Source organism: Pipra filicauda, unplaced genomic scaffold (assembly GCF_003945595.2).
Source record: "Pipra filicauda isolate LSUMZ 115617 unplaced genomic scaffold, ASM394559v2 scaffold18_size4552066_pilon, whole genome shotgun sequence".
Classification (NCBI taxonomy): Eukaryota; Metazoa; Chordata; class Aves; order Passeriformes; family Pipridae; genus Pipra; species Pipra filicauda.
Window position 1 is genome coordinate 998029 of NW_024104298.1, and position 22279 is coordinate 1020307.

A 22279-nucleotide genomic window follows, 5' to 3' on the forward strand; every position below is an offset into this window, starting at 1 on the left:
AACCTGAAATTTTTTGATAGAGGTAGTCTTCTCCAGCATGGAAACTGTTGGTGACTTGGGTAATCCTAAAAAAAGAAAGTTTTCAAAAAAATGAGAATTTTCTGAATATGCCAAATAATGTTGACGTTCCTTTTTTGGAGCTGGACTTGGAACTAGGCCAGTTTATGGCATCACTGGTTGTATTGTGGCATAAGTTGCATCAGTCCAGTTGGGCAGCACCAAGGCTTCAAAGTTGTGTTTGGGGCTTGGGGCCCAACTGGAGGTGAAAATCTGTGGCACAGTCTGGGGAACTGGGGTCTGCAAGCCCACGCACTCTGCAAGGATAAACACCTGGATTGCACTTTTTTTTCCATTTTACAAGGTAACACAAAGGTGTGTAGCAGTGTGCAGCTTTCCTGGCCTGTCCAGGTGCTCTACTCTGACCTCACCAAAGAAAAGGTGAAGGACACTGTATACAAATTATGGCAACACGTGCAAGTCAATTCCAAAAGCTATTTGAGATGGATGATTGATGCAAGTTTCCTACAATGAAGGTGAAGGGGGGAAATCCTTTGATTTTTGTTGTATTCCCTAATAGTTTCCTGGCCAAAGCATTTTCATTTCAAATAGCTACGGCCACCACTGAATCAAAAGGCAGTCAAAACACCAGGAATGTGTCAGGAAAGTTGTGGCTTTCATTCTTGCAAGAACAGATCAAGATAAAAGAGAGGACACTTTCCAGGTATGCATTAACAGAAAGAATAGGTAGAAACTCAATCCTCCTGTATGCATTTCACTTCAATAGTACTTAACATCTAACTGTCTCTAATTAGGCTTGGAATGGAAACATAATTAAGTACATGTCACTTCTGTTTCTCTTTGAAAACAAAGAGGAAACAAATACAGATAGGTTACCCTCAGGACCTTGATGCTCTTCCTGATGGCTGCATCTTATGGCTGGGATCATTTTTACAGGTGCAGCTGCCCTGTGCTGAGAGTAGGACTTGCTGCTCTGCATTGTGCACTGATTGCAGACAGAGTGATTTGATTTACCTGCAAAATAATGTCTTACAGGAAACCAGCAGCTGATATTTTTGCATGTTTAGAGATTCTCTTTTTTTTTTTTTTTTTGTCATTTACAGGTCATTGATTTACAGGTCATTGATGCTATGGTAGAGCTGCTTTTTTGTATAGCTGAGTCTTTGAGTCAGTGTGGAGTTGCTAGTGAATGCTGAGAAGAGTTTATCTGGAACTGAGTTTTTCTTTCCAGTTACTTCAGGAAAAACAGATGAGTTAAATAGTGCAGATCAAACAACCTGGAGGCTTAAATTGATCTTTCTTGTCCCAGAACAACTTATAGACCATCTATGCATCACCTGCAGACCTCAGGGTTTTGGTTTTTTTCTGTGTAAGTGAGGTCTAAAAACTCCCAAAGAAAGAACCAGGACCTTAAGATGCTGGGAAGCTGACTGTCAGGAATGTTTCAGTATTATTTCTTGGAACATAGAATCCAGGCCTCAGTGTATTCCTTGCTTCCTGTTCTCACAAATCAGGAGTTGATGCAAAGGGATTGAAGCAGGATTTTCTAATGGAAGGTCACACCTTTTAAAAAGGAAAAAAAAAGCAGTTCACAGGGATGGCACTACAGGTTTATTTCTCTCATGGCAGGTAGGACTGGGGGCACTCATGGCCTTTCTAGGAGGCAGCATGACTTTGCTGCATTTACTGAGTATGTGCAGGATTCCCGTGCAGCTTTCAGAACACTTGTGCAAAATTCCCTGGCAGGATGGGGCAACCGTTGTTTCTGCCCATGATCTTGTAAATAAATAGTTTCTTATGGAAAAATACTCCTTTTTAAATCTTTCCCCTTTGGTCTTCCTACTTCAAAATGATGCTTTCGCTGAGCAGCCTCTGGGCATGGAAAGGACAGCTCAGTGCCCTCTGTCCCCTGCTCAGCACTGAATTCACCCACCCTCAGCTGTGTTTACTGGCGTGGTCACCAGAGGTATATGCAAGACAGGATCATGGGTCCTTGTCCCATCCAAGGTGGTCCCTGCTACAGCCAGGGGACAGCCAGCAGCCCTCTGGACAGGGTAAGAGCACTGCCAGGCTCTGCCCTGGGGCACGCAGGTGTGGGGTGGGCTGTCCCACTGTGCTCACCAGCCGGTGAAATTACAAGCTGCAGGAGATGTGCTGGACCAACCACTGTGGGTAATAAACAGTATTTCATCCAGCACTTGTGTTATTTTCAACTGAAACCAGAAACAAAAATAAAACCTCCCACTTCCAGGACTTTTGTGTTTTGTAAGCAACAACCAGTTGCTTTCTGACAAGATGGTTGTACTTAAAATAGGTATGTCTGTGGTAGAGAGAAGTTTCAGCTCATGAAGTTGTTCAAAATGATATGGAAAAGTTGCCTCGGTTTCTGTGAGCTGGCATGTGTGATATGCATGCAATACTCTTTAACCCAAACCAAACCTGGTCCCTGTTGTACGGAAACCTGAGCATGCTGCACCGTAGCTATTTTTTAACAGAAGTATCAGATTTAAAGTGTTCCCTCCCCCCCTCATTCACTGACCTTACATTGCTGGAGGACCAGACAGGATTAATTCCTCTGCTGTGAAGAATATCCAGTATTAAAGCAAGGAGCTGGGCTGTTTCCTGGAGCAATGCAATCCCTAGATGATCAAGAATATAACTGAGCCACAACCGCTTAGTTGATTTCTTCTCCTAATTTCATTAAGTGCTTGGCTTTCCAGTTTCATGCCAGATATTAGGCCAAGATGAATTCCTATTTTTTCCACCACCATGGAATATGAAAAATACAGAAGACTGCAGACCTCTAAATCATCTGAAAGATGTTGAGAAGAATTTCATGCAAAGACTTTACTCTTAGGTAATCAATCAAGTTATTAATGATATAAAAATAAGAGCTACCTCATCAGTGAGGAACAGAGTTAAGCAGTTTCTGTTCTAGTACCATTCACCAGATGATCAGTTGTGCACCCAAGCCCAAGTCTGTATGGTAATAACATGTGCCCCTTGAAAACATATTTGCTCTACATCATAAGTTAGTGCAATACTGGCAAGCAAAAGAATATGAAATAAAAAGACATTTTAAGAAGAATTACATCAGGGGTTGATAAGCACATGTGGGTGGACTGAGCTTTGTCCATATGAAAGGTGTAAAATATCTTGTAAAGTCATCTTGCTCTGCTTAAAATCAGTGGGAAGCAAATATGACTGAACTATCTTATGCAGTCAGGCAATGGCTTTTGAACCCCCCCGTGCTTAATATTCATGTTCAGTGAAACAGATAGTTATTATTCCCATGGACTTGGGATTGGGAGCGTTTAGCGTTCATCCTTGTGTTGGATATCTCAGCAGGATAAACCCTGTTTCCCTTCCTCTGTCCAGATGGAGGATTTGTAAAGTTCTGCCTCCTGTCTCTAGACGTGCTTTGGTTGCCCTATGACGTTGCAGCATGACATCATTTTGCAATATGTGTGATCCTCTGACATGTCAGTTCTACTGAAGCTTAGATGGACCCTAAAAGAAGTAGAATTGTGTTTAAAATTTTGCAGCTTCTATGAAAACAAAGCCTAAACTGAAAAAGGCAGGAGCAAAAGACTCAATCTGCAGATGTGTTGATGAGCTGGTGAAGTAGTGTGAGATCACACGTGAGTCAGCTGGTAGACGAATAAATGCTGAGTATTATGGCTGGCACCAGAGGCCATGGCAGAGTGCACATTCTTTGGATTAAATTCAGAACAAAATCAGAAAAAAATGGACTCTGCAACCTGTATGTATGTAGGGTGGATTGTTTACAACATTGACAGATGTATATTATGTTTTCCTAGTTCTTAAGTGCAATTACTTATGGTAAAACTAAACCTTTGAATTTATTTACCAGTGGTAGTCCTTAAAAAATAGAAGTTGGCATGTCCATTTTATAGATGGAGACATTGATGAAAATCCAGCAGTGTGTCTAAGGAACGGTTTGGTCAAATTTGGCGCAGCTGTGAGTCAGTTATTTTAAGTCCTTGACTGTAATTATTACATTGTAGCACTCACTTTGACATCTTATTCCAATTGCAAGAATAGCAAGCTGAAATAAAAATTGCACTTTACCTGATGTTAAGGCAGCCTGTAGAGTATGGGAATGTTTCTGAGAAGTCTAATGAATACTGCTTGTGGAGAGAGATTACGATGGAGCAGCTGGCTGTATCTGAACTATGGCATTGGTGCACCGTGATGTTTCTTTATTCTGAAGTTGCATATACATAATGCACTGGAAAAAGCATTTCAGACTACTCAATATCCTGGGAGAGGGAGCACTGCTGCTGGTGCGTGAGAGCAAGTCCCAAGGTGAGTGGGCTTCCACAGCTGGGAATGATCCACACAACTTTCCTGGCTTCATAGATCAGGCAGGCCCTTTTTTTTTTTGGGGGGGGGGGGGGAATTTCTGTCATGCAGGACATAGGGGGGATAGTTTTCCTTCATGGAAAAACATTCACATTTCTGTAGATGGATATCCACCTTTATTTTGAAAGATCATTTGGCTGAGAAACAAGCATGTTGACACACTTATTCAAAGAGAGACTTGTTGTGCCTACCTAAGAATGTCCTCATCCTTTTTGTGCTGTCAGTGATCTGTTATCTCCATGGTGTGTTCCAAGTGTAGCAAGCAGGATCAAGTTTAAATGGTGACCTCCAGAACAAGGTGGTTACCCTGCTGCAGACATGAGGATATGGAGAAAGGTTTTGCTAACACGGAGCTCTGGTTAAAGACCAGTGTGCAGAATTTTGTCATGTGTGGATTCTGCCAGATTCTGAGCGAGATTATCAAGTGCTCCTATGAACTGGACTGACTTCTTAGCTAAAGAAGGATTTCTCTCTAGTTTACTCACGCAGTGGATAGTATGACAGCTGCAAAGACTTATTAGCAGTTTTGTTTGTTAAATTTTAATCACACAGCTACAAAGTACAGTCCGTGTGGTGATGGTAGCTCTCAGAACTCTGCTTTAGTGCAGGAAAAGGACACTAACACCTACTGGGGCAGAGTCTAACTTGTGCTCTGCAGGACAGTGTTGGCTTCCCAAGCTGCCATTTAAGACTAGAACAGGTTGTGAGAACAAGGATTTCAGGTAACGTGTTGCTCGGAGAAAACATTTAATTTAGGCATTTCCTCAAGTAGAAAGGAATTGGTTCATGCTGAGAGCCTATTCTACAGCCTGTACCATAGGTCTGTGCTTTCTCCCACATCCCAGCAAGACCCTTCTAGAACAAGTTACTGCTGGTTGCCCTTGGTTTGTGTCAGAGTTAAATTAAGGCTTTTCACTAGCCTGGGTTAAGGTGTATTTTGTTGTTTGGTGGGTGTAGGCAGGGACAGCTCATGGAAAGATGTCATCATTCATCTTAACACGCATCTTGGATCTGAGTGGGTGAATGACAGGCTGGTTTTCTTCTGATAGTCCCTGTCCTAAAATCCCTTGTAATGGCTTTTGGTCAGCTGGTGGGGCTGAGAGCAGAGCAGAATGGCTTAGAGCAGTCACTGTTTTGTTCTTATCCTCTCGTATGTCTTGGCGATCAAGAGGGGAAAGGGCTCAGCAGGGACTCAACAGAAGGTAATTAATTTCTCTGGCATTCCTGGACCATGCTGCTTTTAGGTAGAGAAAGAATTTTCAGGTAAACCACAGCACGATTTCTGTTTCCCACTTCTCCTTCTCCCTAAGTGGTATCATGTAGGGCCAGAGATTGGTCTGTGACTTAGTTCCTGCTTTGTTTTCTTTTATCACCTTATGTGATGCAGTTTAAATTACACTTTTCAAATGGTAAATTATGAGTTGCTTAGGAAAGACTTCTTAATATTATTTTTCCTGGCAGTTTATTTCATCCTTTTCCTGTAAGTTGTACCAATCCAGTATCTAGTGGGGCTGCCTGTTAAGCAGTAACAGATGGCCCATGATAGCTAGGACAGGAAGGATCATAGGGGTAGGAGCCAGTGTTATCTACATATGTGTTTTGGATTGCATTGTGAAATGTTTCTCAGGAGGAAGCACAGCTGGCACTGGAATTGTGGAGATCAGATTTTTGGTATTTTTTATTCCAAGTCTTGGCATACTTGGAAATCAATGTATGTGGTTCATGTCAGGCTAGATCAATAATGTTTAAATTATACATCTTCTTAAATAAAATTGCTGTGCTTGCTGGTTTTCTCCTTTTTTAGGTTTATCCTGTAATCAAAAGAACTGTGTAAGAAAATACACAGAAGAGAGAGCAGCCAGTTCCATTATGTAATCTTTCTTCCCTGTGTGCTCTATCACAGGATGGCCTGAAAATGTAGTAACTAATGCAAAACTGAAGGAGAAAAACCAGAATTAGTCATAGACAATTTGGACCAGTATTTGCACCCAAAGCTTTGCTACTGCACTAAAATACTTGGGTACCATGAGAGGCAAAAGGCCAAAGAGGAGAGGGAGGTGTGTCAGAAAGTGGCTGCCTTGCAGAGCTCATGTTCTGGGGCAGTTTCTTCCTAACACTGAGCTTGAAGCATCCCATCTGCTCCCACTTTATTTAATCTGTAGCCGTGGGCTCATCTCTGAGGGGCCAGGGAAAAGCATGGATGAAGAAAGCTGTAATATTAAGCATAGTCTGTGGAGGTCAATCTTTAATTCTCCTAAGGTGGCCAGGGCTTATCCACAGCCATCTCTGCTTTGCTCACTGTGTTGTGTTGGATGTTTGTCAAGGCACCAGCAAGCAAAGGCCAAGAGATCATACTCATGGCCATGTCATTGTGATTTGGTAGATCAGGACTTTCAGAGGGCTTTTACAGTATATATTGGTATCTGTTTCCTCTTGACACTCAGAAACAACATGAATAAAAATGTGAGAAACTTCTTACTGAAAAATTCCCTGTCAGACAGGCATGGGAAATTCATGACTTTGTGGGTTTTTTACTTTTTGTTGTTGTCATTCTAGAAGCTTCCAGTTTAGAAGATAACATTTCATTTGGTTCTCCCCTGCCCCAGTTCAGAATTCAAAGCCTTTTCTTTCCCCCAGATGGACAGAGGCTAAGCAGTCCTTGCTTCATATAAGGTAAATAGAGCTTGTGTCAATCCTGGGATGATATAATCATAGAGTCACAGAATGGTTTGGGTTGGAAGGAACCTTAAAGATCACCTAGTTTCAATTCCCTGCCATGGACAAGGATGCCACCACTGAATCAGGGCCCCATCCAACCTGGCTTTGAACACTTCCAGGGATGGGGCATCCACAAGTTCTCTGGACAATCTGTTCCAGTGCCTTACCACCCTCTGGCTTCTATTTTCAAAAGCAGGATAATAACCTGTAGTACATAAGACACATTAGAAGTGCCCAGAGAATGATGTGGAAGATCTTAAGAAAAAGACCTAAGGTGATCCCATCAAGATAAGACCTTATCCTTGCACAGCTGGGCAAGGAGAAGACAATTCTCCTCAGCCTGGCCTGGAAACATTTGTCTCAAAGCTTGGCTTATGAAATTTGCACTTTCCTAGTGCTACATCATTGTGATGACAATAATTCTTTCAGTCTTGATGTCTGTCTTTTGAGCATAAGTAGAAAAGGTTGACAAGGTGTTATGAAAAGACCCATGAGGACTGCCTCTGAATTGCCCTCGGAGAGAAGAGGAAACCAAGTAAGATGGTGAAACTTCTTCCTGTCCTCCCACGCCATGTACACAAACTAGCCTTTGTCTAGGGTAAAGCCAGATTCTGCACTCAGTGACAAGCATTTCTGGTCATTCAAGGAATAGAGGGATACAGGTGGTATAGGATACCTGGGGCCTCCTGTCAAATTAATGTGAGATGTCTTATTTTGGAAACTGCCTTCCCTCCATTTAAAGCATCGTTGCCTCATTTGGTACTAAAGTAATTTCCAAGGCAATTAAAACTTTCTTTGTGCCATTCTGTGTTTGTGAACTCATTTTCTCCTGTAGAAGGTCATTTGCACCAGCTTATAGAAATGTATAGCTTCCAGGATTCTGGTGACAAAACTGCCTTCTGCTGAGCTTCCAAGGAAAGGCTGAGATACTTCAGAAATCTCTTTTCCAGGTGGTCACAGGATTCTGCCACAAAGATCTCTCGATCTGTCTGCTTTCTTCCCAAACCTGCCTTCTTGTGTTAGCAAGACTCTTCTGCACGTGCTCAGCACTGGAAGGCCAGAGGGACTCTGTTCATGGTGGTCTAAAAGCCCTTCTTTGAAATGTTGTCAGTCCCCTGGGCAATGTTCTCACAAAAACAACTGTGTTTAACAGCCTCTTCCATATCCTTTCTCTTTCACCTTTCTGGCCTGAAGCTGGAAGGTCATTTCAAGGCTGGAAGGTCATTTCAAGGCTTTTTCTGTCAGAAGAAAAGTAGCCTCCATTGTCTGCCTTTGGAGCATTTCCATCTTGCATCTGCAACACAATTGTATGGTCTTCGTACAAAACACCTGCAAAGCCCTGTTTCTGGTTACAGCCTTCTGGGAGTAACTCTGTGCTAGGCTCTTGATTTGGCAGAAACCAGCTCAAACATAAGGAAGGTCCAAACTTGAAAGGAATCAGGACTGCAAAGCCCTGTTCTCTGTAAAGGCTGTGGAGCTCTCTCAGCTACGCCTGTCTTCCTAAGACAGTGTGGTATTGTTCAGAGGTACTTGTGTCATGGTTGTAAAATGGTTGTGATTAAAGGTGGGCTCTTCCCTGCTTCTCAGCAGATTTGACTTTATTGGTTTTGGTTGTACAGCTGCTCCACAGTGCTGTGTTTTGCACGGTGGATGTGCCCTAGATGTCCTTTATCTAAACTTCCCACAGTGAACTACTGGTTTCTGTTAAGGCAACGCATAAACAATTTTGAGTGCTTTTGTAGTGTGGTGAAGTGATATTTGATTGTTTGGGGAGATGGGTTATCAATATATGTATACAAATACACTTTTTTTTTTCCTCCTCAGGAGCAAATTATTCTATAATTTGTGTAATAAATCAGAGAGTTTAAAAATGTTTGTGTTTTCTTTTTCTTGTTTTGTTTTCTGCAATTTATTCAGAATCCCCCAACTAGTGTTTGGCACAGTATAGATGAACTGCTGCAGAGTTCTTACTGGGAATTTCTTTTCCCTTATGAATTGACTAGGTTAAAAACTCAGAGGAGTTTGCCTCTCCTATGAGAGCTAGAACTGCTGCAGGATATTTTCAGAGCAGTGAACTTAAATGTTCGCTGCAGTCCTGTGTCCTGCTTTTTCACCAATAGTCCTGTTTGCAGAGACAGGATTAGGAATATATTGCTGGTCTTTCAAGGGAAGAAAGGATGAGTTTATTCCTGCTTTCTCCAGGAGACACAGAATACTTGTGCAAAATGGTCAAATGCACTGAAACTTGATGGAAGTGACAGCTGAGTCTTCTTTAGTTCTCCTGTTCTCTATTAGCTCTGTGGTGGAGTGTCGTGGCATTCCTTCTGGAGAACAGCAAAGGAGGGAGCACCTGCTTTTGTAACTAAGCTGCTGAAGGGATCAAAGTATTTAATGCTAACTCTCCCTTGCACTTCCCTCCTTAAGCTCTGCTCCTGAGAAACAGCTCATTAACTTGTTATCAGCTTGGTGAGAAAGGAGGGGGTGGAAAGCCACTAACAAATGAATTTGGTCCAAGTCAGGTCTCCTTACAGAAATTAGGAACCTGCTCCTTCCCACCTTGGTGCAGTGGGGAGGTCAGGAGCTGGATGGTGAGGAAGCTGCTTCCCTGCTGTGCCACAGACTAGTTTGGCTGCTGCTCATACACAGGCTGCTATATATAAAACGTCCTCTTGATGGACATGAGAATTACCTAAGAAATGATGTAAGGGCTGTAGAGCTTACACAGATTCCAATGTTAACTGCCACCTTCCTCCCAAAATTTCACACCAGATTTTAAATGCAGTACCTTTCTTTCCTTTTCAAAGATCTGTGTGTATATCACAAGCTGACAGGCAAGAAGATCTTTATAATAATACTTTGACCTCATAAATCAGCCTTACAGATAGATAGAAAATGGCAGGTTCCTTTTGTAAGGGTTTGGCAAGCACTGCTAGAGGAAAAGACAGTCCATTACCTGCTTAGGAAGGAGAATATCCTTGTCATAACACTATCCATTGCTGGCCTTTTCTCTAGCTCACTGCAGAGATCTGTCACAATGAACAGAGAATTTTTTACCTGATTTTGAAACTGGCAAGAAAACCACAGAATGACTGTAAAGTGCAAGTGTTTGCACTTGGTTTCTGTCGGAGGAAGACATCGTGGATTTTCACATTACTAACGCATATTTCAAATTGATCAGGGGAAACGAGGATGTCTGTAAAGACAGAAGATTTGATTATGCTTTGTATTACAGCAAACAATGTGTGAAAGATGATTCATATAGGAAAAATGGGAAGGATTCAGGTAACTTAATCTAATGACATAGGTATTTGAAGCAAGAAAAACTCTAGAATAATTTGTTTTGAAACTCTCTTTATGAATAGTTATTCACAAATATCATATAACTGAAGTTTAATGTCTTTGCTCCTGACATACCTGCCAGCGTTTCTACATCACACCTGCGTTGCGCCCTTGAGGGTCCCAGCTTTGGGAGTAGATGACAAATGGTGAACAGTTTGTCCTGAAACACTTAATGATAAAATGGCTTTAGTATGTATACCTAACCTAAACAATAAGAACAGCAATAACATTGAACATCCTGGAAGTGATCTTGAAGTTCAAAGTTCACTCTGCTTCTGATGCTTCTAACAGAAAAACAATGATCCCATTTTTCATACTTCTCTTTGGGTAACCAGCAGGTTCCCTCTGTCCTTTTGGGAGGCCCCTTCCCAGAAAATTGCAATGAAGCTTGCCTGGGATGCAGCCCTGGTGTCTGTGGGACATGAGGGATGGAGCTGCATCATTTGTCTTTGGATGTAAGGATAGCCACAAGGGTTCATCAGGCTGCTCCTTTGTGGTGGCAGCTTAGCTTGGGTCTTTTGATGCCTCCTCTGGCAGTCACTATTTGCCCTGTATTCCAGATGGATGTGTTTAAGCTATCTTCCCAAATCCCTCAAATGTATCACCTTTATGGCTGCTTATTCTCTTTAATTTTCTCTTCAGACAATCTCCCATGCTTTGGGATCATTCTTTTGAAGAAGGGCAGTTGAATTATTTGGCTTTTGTAATGGGCCCTGCTACCTACCATGTTGCTAAGGGAATGCTCTTCCCCCACTAACGTGATCCACTCTCTCTTTCCTAGGTAATAAGTAGCTTGTTTTTAGAGAAGCATCATGACTACCACACTTTTACTAGGTTACTGATGCAGTTAGTGTGTTGGCATCCTCGTTTAAAACCAAACTCTTCAGTCTCTGTACCTTAGATTGCATCATGTGTTTTAGACTTCCACCATCTCATGTACAAGTATGTACATTTGTTTAAGTTTCTTATTTTCCCATGTCTTTTTTAAATGGGACAACTTATTCAGACTTCTTTTTTTTCCCCTCTGCATTTGTGTCCTGTCCCCAGCTTGAGGCTGCAGAGATTTTATGACTTGGTCCACAGGGAATGCCTCATCCCAAACACCGTGTGCTTTTGCTCTTCCCCTTAGCATGTTCTCAAAAACTAGTGAAATCATCTCTCTCTTTTTGTTATTTCTTCCTCCCACTCAGTTTAATGTTTTTGGTTTGGTTTAGAAGAACCTTCCCTCCCCTTTGCAGGCTCCCTCTATTTGAAACTCTACCCAGCTCATCAGAAGTTCAGATGCTGCTGGGGCTTTTAGGCTGTGGTACAGTCTGGGGGTCCAAACACTCACTGCAGGTTGTTTTCCTTATGCTTTCACCTTTGTTTAGCATTTTTAGAGAGTTAAGTTTTGGAAGGGATCTGTCTCTTGGGAACTGCTAAAACAGGGAGAGGGCAACCGCCCTGCGGTGGCAGGGGATCCAGCCGCGGGGCATGGAGGGTTTATGCCAGTGCTGAGTAGCACAACCATGCTAAATCCGTCCTGTGCCAGCTGTATCTTGGATTTGTAATGCATTCCCAATGAGGCTGCAGTTATTTACTCTGCACACTCGGCACGGCTGCCTGCCCTGCCCTCCTCAGCACCTGTGCCCTGGGCAGCATTGCACACCCTCCCACTCTGGTCCCCGCTCTGCCCTTGAGATGTGTTGGTTTGATTTTTTCCTACATTCAGCAGTGTGCAGGGATGGGGGGAGGAAAAAAAAAGGGCTGCATCGCATTAAAAAAAGGGAAGGGAAAGAGTGAGGAGAGGTGAAAAGATGGAAAATGAAAGTGTGAAGGGGAATGCAAAAGCATAAACCTTGGTGCAGTGAGTGCTGATGCAGGAGGGAATGGCATTGGATGAAGCACCAGTGCACAGTGATGTCAGGAGTGCAAACTGGGCTGCAAGCCCTGAAAAGCTTTTTTTATCATCTCATTCACAACTAACCCTCTTGGACAGTATGGCCTTTCTGTGAATAGATGACCTGTCACTTGCTGTGTGATTATTGACAACACCACCCAGGTATTCCCCAGAGGTGGTGGTGTGGGCAGGCTGCCTGTGGTGTAGCAAACACTGTGGTGTTAGTGGTGTCCAAATGTCTCCCCCTCCCCCCCGCCGTGCCCAGGCAAGTCAAAACTCGTTTTGAAAACAAACAAGTCAAGCCCAGGGTTGTCTCATATGTTCCTGTGTTATCCTCCAGTGGCAGGCAGCGTGCCAAGGTCTCCAGAGTGTCAGGTGGCTCTGGAGGGGTAACAGCCCTTTGCTTACCCCACAGTGCGGGGTGGGAGCAAGGAGATCAGGCTGCATCAGGGGTCCCTGCTCCTCACCCCTAATGTTATTTTCAGAGATCCTCTAAGGCCATGATAACATGAAATGCCTTTGGGGTGGGAGTTTGTCCTTTCTCTCCTTTGGGCTTTTCTTCCTTCAGACAGCTTCACCTGTCAGGAGTGGGTGTGGATGTTGATGCTGTCAGCTGCCTGTTTCTAGCAGTGTGAAACATGGACACACAACAGGTGACTGAAACAACTGAAACTTGTTAGTGCAGGTGAAGACGTCAAAGCAGAAAGGGTAGGCTAACAGAAAGAGAGGAGGGGGATGTATGGAGGAGGAAAGTAAAAGTTAATGGACAAGAGAAGGGCAAAGGGAAACTGGTACTTGAGGCAACCAATCAGTCATTTGATGGCCAATAAAATAAATAAGTGGCTGGGCAGAATAAATCAGGAAGGTGGAAGAATAGATAAGGCTGGCAGGACATTTTGTTTTATGGCCCTGGGTACTTGCTTTCTGGGACATTTCACTTTCCTAAGGTTGCCTCCCTCATTGCTGATCTGCATGTGCATGACACCAGCTAACTCTAAACCACTGTAGCATGTTGCTTCATGGTGGGGCTGATTCATGCCTCTCCCTACTCCCCGTTCAGCTCCCTGTGCCTCTGAGCAGGGAGCTGCTGCCCCGCTGGCCCCGCTCTTTGTGGGGGGGAGGAAAAGGGGGAAATGATGTGGAGGTAGGCTGGTTTGTGGGATCTGTGGGTCTCAGAGGGGATTGTGCTGGGATAGAAGAACCCCTGGGAATGTGTAGGGGAAGACATCCCTGGGCTGCCTTGCAACACATCGTCGTGGCATAAAACCCTTTTATCTGCAGGTCACTCTCTGCAGGAGAACCAGAGGGGCTGATGGGAGGGAGGAGAGGCAGCATGGTACAGAGGGCAAGGAGGGAAATCTCTGGTCAGGTGGCTGCAAAACTCCTGTCAACCCCTTTCCCGAAAGGTTTCATAATGCTGTGACTCTTGGCAGCATCGAGATTCACAATGTTTTCACCAAAAATCAGTGGTGCCAGTAGCATTGGCCGTGAGCACTGTAAATGTGCAGGCAGAGCCCACCATAAGGGCACCTGTGCCTCGAATCATGCCCCCACACCTTCGGATGTGCCTGTGTGACTGTATTTTAAAACTACATTCTATAAATCCTGTCTGTGGAGGGAAAGGGAGTGCATATCAAGGATACATAGAAAACACCTTGGCTGAAAGGACTTATGTCACGTTCTGGGGGACTTGTCACAAAGCCAGCTACAGCAACATCTTTGTCCATCAGTCAGGTTGCTGTTAGTAAGTGTAAACACTGAAACCCCCAACGTGCCAAGCAATTCACTGGCTTGCATTGCATGTGACTCTTCAGTGTGCTGCTGCTAAAGGCGTTTGTGCTGTGGGAGTGGGAACTTTAGCATAATCCTAAAGCCAAAGAACCCTATGTGTCCAGTTAGCTGTACAGCTGGGCAAGCTCCAAGGTTCTTACTTTCCATCCCATTCCTGTTACAATTCCATTTTCTCCCACTTCTTATTTTTCTATTGAATTAAAAAACCATTATCGCTAATAATCCTATTTTTAAAATAGTTTTTAGAACTTAATGAGCTGCCTGGGGGGGACAGAGCACATCTTTTGTTTACAGGAGCAAATCATTAAATCTTTACCAGACCATTCCTGTCACAGAGTAGCTTAAAGAGACTTTTCTGGTGACGTTAAGGGACAGAATATGTTGTTGAGACACCTGATAATGGTGAAGCTGCACTTATGGTGGGCAAGCCTGCACTGACAGCAGAGGGCTGCTTCAGAACATTTGTACTAATGAACTTTCTTTGTGCTCTGCTTGTTTATCTGCTTTGTTCCCTTAAATGATGGTGCATTTGTGGATAATTTCCTCTGCTGGTGAGCTACCCCCATCAAGTTGAAAGTTGTCTATTTTTAAAATGCCAGCTGCCTCTCGGATAAAAAAGCCAGTGCTGATGTACCGTTGCTTGCAATGCATTATTCAAAGTCCTTTTTAGACTCTCTCAAATAAAGAGCTTCATTAATATTTCAGCAGTCGCTGTGATTCTCTCCAAGGGGGCTCCATTCCTTTTTCTCACTTGACACCCCTGTATTTCTCTGTGTAGTGAAGATGATTGGATTTCGAGTTACCTTTGGTAGAGCAAACTCATCATTTTCTGGAGGAAGTGGATCTTAAAAGAAAATTTGACCTTGAGATTGGTGCTAAGCACATACCTGGCATACCCAGCATCTTACCCCAGCCCTTGGAAACAGGAGTGTTTTGGGAGTGAAGGGGCTACTTTTGTGTACCAAACACCAATTGTTGTGTGTCATCACATGGACTGATCATTCCAGGTGGCTTTGCTAGCTTAAGGGGAAATAGGAAGGGGGATTGGAAAAAGAGAATCGGAACAGGTTGTATTTTTATACATAAAAATTTACTTCATAAGGTTTTATTTAAATATTAACTGCATTTGCACTGATTTAAAAAACACATTAAGGGCTATTTTCTTTCTTCTCTCTATTAGGTAGAGAATCTTTGATAAGGCTGGACTTTTGAGAAAGAACAAAGTGATTTCCTCACTTGAGGCACTGGTGGGAAATTAGTAGCAGACAGGCCTAGAAAAAGTGATTTTAGCTCTAAAGAAGGAAGGCTGAGACAAAAAGTACCAATCATTCTGAGCTCGCTGCATAGGAGCAGTTTTCTTAAGTTATAGGGATCTTAATTCTTTCCTTGTGATGCCATGATAAAAGATTCCTTTGGCTTGATCGTGTATGACAGGTTTTAATGCTGGGAGATGGAGATCTAGTGATATGGAGCTGCGTAATAATTTTAAAAGGTAGTTTCTCAATACATCAAGCAATTAAGTGTTTGAAGGGAAGACAAGCGCTCAAAGCTGTTGTTCACCCATGAAACAAGAGCAAGAGTGATAGTGATTGCTAAAAATCTGTGGTGCAGTCTCCTGGGTGCACATGAGCTACGGACTGGAGTCTCCCCTGAAAATGGAGGCAGCAGAGGAAGGGATGATGAAGAGGTTGATCTAAGCAGGGTGGGGACAGTCAGTTACCAAAGAAATAAGCAACCACATGCGTAAAAGGGTTTAGACAGTGGGTAACTGGACGCTGTGCTGGCTGCCCACAGTGTGCCTGGTTTGCATGTCAGGCAACTCTTGCACTGTAAGGCCTCCCATCAGGACAGCATGCAAGTGGAAGTCCGTGGCTTTGCTTGTGAAATACTAGACATGCTGTGAGCTGCAGTTGTTGAGCATTCAGAAACTTAACTTCTGCTTTGTTGCTGAAGAAAATGATTCTGACCAGGCTTGTTAAGAATAGCTTTATGTTTTTCTCCTGACTCAGCAGTAAAGCAATATTCTGGACAAGAAATAAGTCCTGGGTTTAGGGTGTTTTGTGGTAGAGGATTTTTTGTTGATGCTACTGTGTTTTAAACTATGGTTTGTGTTTTGTTGCCTTATTCAGGGTGAAATTAAATTTACTTTACTTTCATGAGCTGAATAGTAGTTTTAAAAGTCCTGATCCTGCTTCCCAAAAATGTACAGAAGCGTTGTTTATTCCTTCAGGACAGAACTAGTAGCTGCTGTTCTCAGAAAATAAAGATTTCACATACACATACACAGACACACACACTTCACTGGAATCATTCATGACTCTCCCAGTGTAATGTGCTTAACATTTAAAAGGGGAACTTGGCTTACAAGCTGTTCAGAAGGTACTGGAGAGCATATTGCACGGTGCTGGGAAGTCGGAGGGGGTGCCAAAGCAGTGCTGCTATATTTTGAAATACTGTGTATTGGTGGGAAAGTGGGGCAGTGGGGTGGGCTAGGCAGTAAAGCCCAGCACCCTGTGGAGGTCGCACAGACCCCGTGGGCTTGTGCTGCGCGGCCGAGCAGCCGAGGTGCAGGACTCTGGGTGGAGGTTTGCAAGCTTCAGCATCGATGTGTTGATTATAACATGTGATTAGCGGGGTACGCCCTGGCCAGCAGCACCCGGGGGGTGACCGGAGCGTGCGGGAGCTGCGCGGGGCCGGCGGGCGCGGCAGCTCCCTGCGGGTGCGGAGCCGGGGCAGGATTTGTGCCGTGTCCCTGTCACAGCCCCTTCGGCGCCTGCTCGAGATTATCGTGTCACGCGCTTTACAGGCTGACCTTAATCTTTCTAATACGGGATCGCCCTCTCTGAGAGGGACGATAAACAACCCAGATTTTCCTGCTGATGGTAATGCGGTAAGCAAGCCCATAGCTCCAGGGAGGAAGCGTTCACAGGGTGCTGAGACGTGGAGGATGGAAAGAATGCCCTGGGGAGAACGTAGGAGAGATGGGATTGCTTCCTATTTTCTTTACTGTGTGTCCATCAGGACTTTGGAAATTAGCGTTGGCTTGTGGGAAGTTCCTCCTTCTGAGGTTGCTTATCCTGGGCAAAAAACCTTTTCCCCATTTCACTAGGACTCCCTGAGGCACTTCAGCTGGCCACCGCTTGCTCTTTCGAGTCACTGGAGATCTCTGCTTCTTGTTCCCTGTCCCAGGAGGGAGGGAAGGCGTTCCTTTCCTTTGTGTTCTGGCCCTGCTACTTGCTGCCTTTCCTTCAGCAAAGCGTTAATTACAATTAAATGTGTATTACCTGATCCTTGCTTGGTGTAACTGTATAATAGGTGACCTGCTATTGCAAAGATTGCAGAAGGTTCCCAGCCCAAGGGACCTGTCCAAATGGTGTCTGGAGCCATTGCTCCCATTTGATTGTTAAGCATTTGACACTTATTATTTTACTCAAATGGTGGCTGCTGGAGAAACTGGGGCCTTTGTGTCTGAGGCCTGGCTGATGTAAGAGCAGACGCTCAAACAGAAAGGTGTGTTCTTGGGTCTACCTGAGCTTGCAAATGGCTTAGCTTGGGAAAGAGGAACCAAATCTCTTTCAAAAGCCCTTAACATTTACTAATGGTAAGTCTTTTTTCCAACATAAGAAGCAAGGGCTGTGTGTGGGAGCAGCAAAACGACAGTGGCCAAAACACAAGTTCGGGTCATTTGGGCAGACTTTTTATCCAGTATCTTAATGGATCGGGTTAGCACATGCAGATGCCTTTTTGTAGCTTTAGCCCCTTCTTTTCAAAGTTGTGTGTTTTCTGGAAATATTGGCACTGGTCAGCTCCACACACCATCCCAAATTTGGAAGGTTGAGATTTTTATAAAGGGACAAAGGTGTTAAGACTTTTATGGTAAGACACTCTTATTCCTGTCCATTTCCCTTTCCTTCTTCCAAGTCAGTTCTGAAAAAGGTCTCCAAGCATTTCTTGCTGAATCTCTCTCCCAAAAGGGAGAAGACTTTCTACGAGCCTCCTTACTTCTGTTTGCTCAGAAGAGGACCAGGAGATTTAGTCAGAAAAGCTGGTGTGGTTGGAGGACAGCCAAGCAAACAGACACGCACAAATCGGTGCTACTGATAGAGTGAGGCACTGCTAGAAGTGACTCAGAGGAATTGGCTAATATGTCCTGCAGCTACAAAGAAGTGTACAGAGCAAAATGTTGTTCTCAGCAGAACATCTGATGATGCAGTAGGTAAACTCATTTTTAATGGAAACTAGGAAGTGTGGCTTGGAAAAATGTCAGGCATAGCCTTGTAGGTAGAAATTGGATGCTATATTCTGGGATGTTTGCAAGACTGTAATGATTATTTAAGAGTGCAGAAAGTTAATTTGTTAATTAAATGTTCTGTCATTTTGCTCCTCAGTGCCAACTTGTCTGAGTCACCACTTATCAGCCCAACTTTCCTTCCTACAAGTGTCACAAGCTTAAATTTTTGCCACGGCTTGATCTACATGTACTTGAAACAACTCTGCTGGTTTAAACCTGTGCAAATGTAAATGTTGCCTGTAGCATACCCAGTGTGGTTAAAATTACCTCTTTTGTGGGAAACATGTCAAAACTGTTGACCTGGCTTGGATTTTCTCCTGGAAACAACCACTGTACTGTTGACAGTACTGCAGAAATGATGTTCAGTTGTACCACTGGATAGGCAGAAAAGGAGAGTGTTGGAGTGTTGGCACAGTTTGGTGTGTCTGTAGGAGCTCTGAGAACTGAACTGCTGCAGTGTGAAGCACAGAGATGGCACATCACAAGTGCCCATAGTGCAGAATCTACATTTCCTTCTGGTTTTTGCATCCCTGCCCTGGAGTTGGGGGTTTTGCCAGGCATCAGTGCAGTCCCACGCAGCTGCAGCCTCTTCACAGCCAACCTTTCGGTGGAGATCCCAGCAGGGAAAGCTTATGGGAGGCTCAAAAATGTAACTTGGGGCAATGAGAAAATCCACGAAGCACTTGTCATGCTGCCTCTTGCCTGGACAAATGTCTGGTTTTAAATCTCTTTGGGAGGATGTCAGTTTGGAGCTGAGCTCTCCCAGCTCCAGGACACTTTCTCAAGGGATCTCTGGCTCAAAGTTGCTCCTTGCTCGTGCAGGAGACAAGAAGGGAGGCCTTTTGCTTCTGAAACTGTCCAAGCCAAGAGGCTTTTGGAGAAGGATGCTGAGGAGAGCCTGTCCTTCCTCTGACCATCCCAGTGGGAGCTAAGGGGGCTCAGTGCTGTCCAGAGGTGTCAGCAGGACCTTGCTCCACTGCTTTTGCCTGCTCATGGCCTCTTGCAAAAGCAAAGCTCTTTGATATTAAGTGAGGTGTTAGTAAAATATGTACCCTGCTGATTTACAGCCCCTACAAGAGCATCAGCAAAAGAGAGAACATAATCTTGCTAAGTTTGTGCATAGCTATCTCTGTCAAAGGCTCACACGGTGAAAGTTTCTTCAAGACAAGAAAGTGAGCCTCCTTTTCTGCAGAATTTTCAGTAATGCCTTAAAGGGCACATTTCACTGGTACAACACAAAATGGCTCTTTTTGATAAGTACAGTGACAGTGCTATTACTACACAGTAAATTAGGCCTTGGGCCTGAAATTAAGTTATTTGTACTTTTTAACATTATTAATAGGAGAGATTCAAAGACTCCTCCTTTTCTTTTTCTGCAATTTCCCCCCTTACTTTCCTCTTTTTGCTTTTAGATCTGAAATTATTTAAAATTGCCACAGATGGATCTTCTGGGCAGAATTATCCAAAACTGGGCAGCATAAAGGATACCTCCTTGTGCTTGTGCCCATTAGTCTAATGGGAGTGAGGAGTAAAACTCTTGGCCAGACTTTGGAAACGTACCTCTGTGTCTATTTATTTTGTGTCCTGTAGAGTCTTTACCTCCCACAAATGTCTTCTACTCGTGAAAGGACAGCTCAGTGACCAGGCTGAGCAGAGGTCTCATGTGCCCAGACCCGGGCTAGGAAAGCCAGTTTGCCTTGCAGAGTCACTAAACCCAGTGTGCTGCAAGTCAGTCAGCCATGCAAAGAACCCCTGAAGAAGTTCTGTTGTACCTTCTCTTCTTCTTTGACCACAATTCCCAGAGTGAGCCAGCTGGGATATTGCACAGGGGGAGGCTGGTTTTCTGTGGGTGAATCATATTGGGTTTTATGGTCTTTTCTTTGCTCCTGCCCTCCCTCTGGATGTGTGACTGCTGCTGATTCCCAATGTGCACAGACCATTTTCCATAGCTTTATTGCCCTCAGTTTATGGAAACAGTTGTTGAAATGTAGCTCATGATGAGATTTGCTTAAGTACTAGTACCCAAAGCATTAAAATAATTAATTAAAATAATTGAATTATTTAAAAAATAATATCTAAATTATTAAAAAAACCCTAGAAAATAACTTTTCTGTTAATTATTATTTATTTATTATTATAATAATTATTAATTAAACAGTTGGGAAGCTCAATAGTACAGCTAAGAAGAAGGAAAAAATAGTTGTTTTGTTCTGTTTTTCTGTCTTCTACAAGAAATTGCTTCCTTTTGCAAAAAGTGTATTGCTTGCTTTCAATTCCTGTTGACCTAGAGAGACTCGGACACTGATTGTGTCTATGTTTTGCTGGTTCTCCAGAGAACTACTAAATGCAGTAGATGATTGTCTGAAGGCATTGAGCTCATCTGTTGCGGGGATGGCAGTCCTGCTGCACGGGCTGTTGCCCACAGCATCTTGCATTACAAGCTTTTTGGAAAATGTGGTTCCTCAGTTGTGGTGAGGGGAAGACTGACTGCCTTAGGAAGCTGCATAAATGTCTAGCTGGAAAGTACAATTTATCCTCAGTGCATTTCTCTGTAAAACCACATTCCCTGGCATGATTTATCCTTATATGACTAGTGGCATTATCTTTAATGGCTTGCATAATCAAGTTCTCACATTGTCCTAACCCTCACTGTATTTTACTTTGCTTCTCATTCTCCTCCAGGCCTCTGAAGTGTGCTATGTGCTGTTTTGACTTGGAACAAACCTGTGCTGGTTAACACAGAAAAAAGGGCACAGGCTCTGATTTTCTTGGCCATTTGGCCACCTAAGAAGCAAGGATGGCAGGCTTATTAATTTTCCTGAAACAACCTCTGGAAGCATGTTTTATGTTAGAAGTAGTGTCAGGCACCATCAGAATCAGTAAGAAATAAGGGTTGAGACCAATCAAGGGTTTGTGTGATGTGCACCCAGCACTGGGGAATGATGGGAGCGCTGGCCTTAGTCCAGGAGAAATGTGACCCAGTAAACTTCTTAAAAGACTGTTCAATCACTCTCTTTGTTATGCCAGAGCATACAGGCTGTATACAGGATGAATGGCATTTTCATAACTGCTGCCAAAGGAAACATTTTCTATGCTGCTGTATAGTAATTTTCTCCACTTTGGAGTCTTGACTGACAGCAGAAGAGAGATGCTTCTCACCTTTTCACAGGGGTGGGGCTGTAAGGGGGCAGCTTGAAATGAAGTGAGCTTTAGGGAGACCCTTCACCAGTGATTTAATTCCATACAGCCTAAGCACAACACCATTGGTCTGTATCTTTGCAGAGGAATCCATCAGCTTTCTGTAGTCATGTAGATCAGGAGCAAAATAATATAGGAAAAAAGTTCTTTTTGAAGAAAAACACAATGGATATCTGGATGGGAACAGCAGTGTGGTTGCTTGGTTGGAGGTGCAGTGAGATGCCCTGGCACTTGAGGACTGTGGGCTCCTCTTGTAGCAAGGGGCTGTATCGTCCAGCTCCTGCTGTACAGGCTCCTTCCCCGGGCTCCTCAGCTTACTACCCACTCCTGCTAATTTTAGATGGCAAGGGCAGCACTCAGACACCAGTGATGCATATTTCACCCCCACTTGCCACTTACCAACCCTTGCCATCCCCCTTTCAGTGCATGGCAGGAGGAGGGGAAGACCTTACTCTGTTTCCCCAGTCTCCCAGGCTGCTTGAAGAAGGATGTGAGGCTCCCTAATCCCTTCCTGGCAGTGCTGTGGTGAGTAAGCACTGGCTGTGAGCTGCTGGCCATGAGCAGCCTCAGTGGGCCAAGTCCTTGTGCTGGACTGTGGGACGTGAGGGTGATGTTCCTCTGCCCTGCCACTGATGCAAGGCTGGTGAGGGCAATTCCTT

At 43.9% G+C, this 22279-nt stretch overlaps 1 protein-coding gene across 1 annotated transcript in view; it reads left to right on the forward strand.

Moving 5' to 3' along the window:
- The window catches only part of TSPAN7 (tetraspanin 7), a 95905-nt gene that overhangs the window by 8360 nt on the left and 65266 nt on the right, over window positions 1–22279 (forward strand). The window lies entirely within an intron of this gene.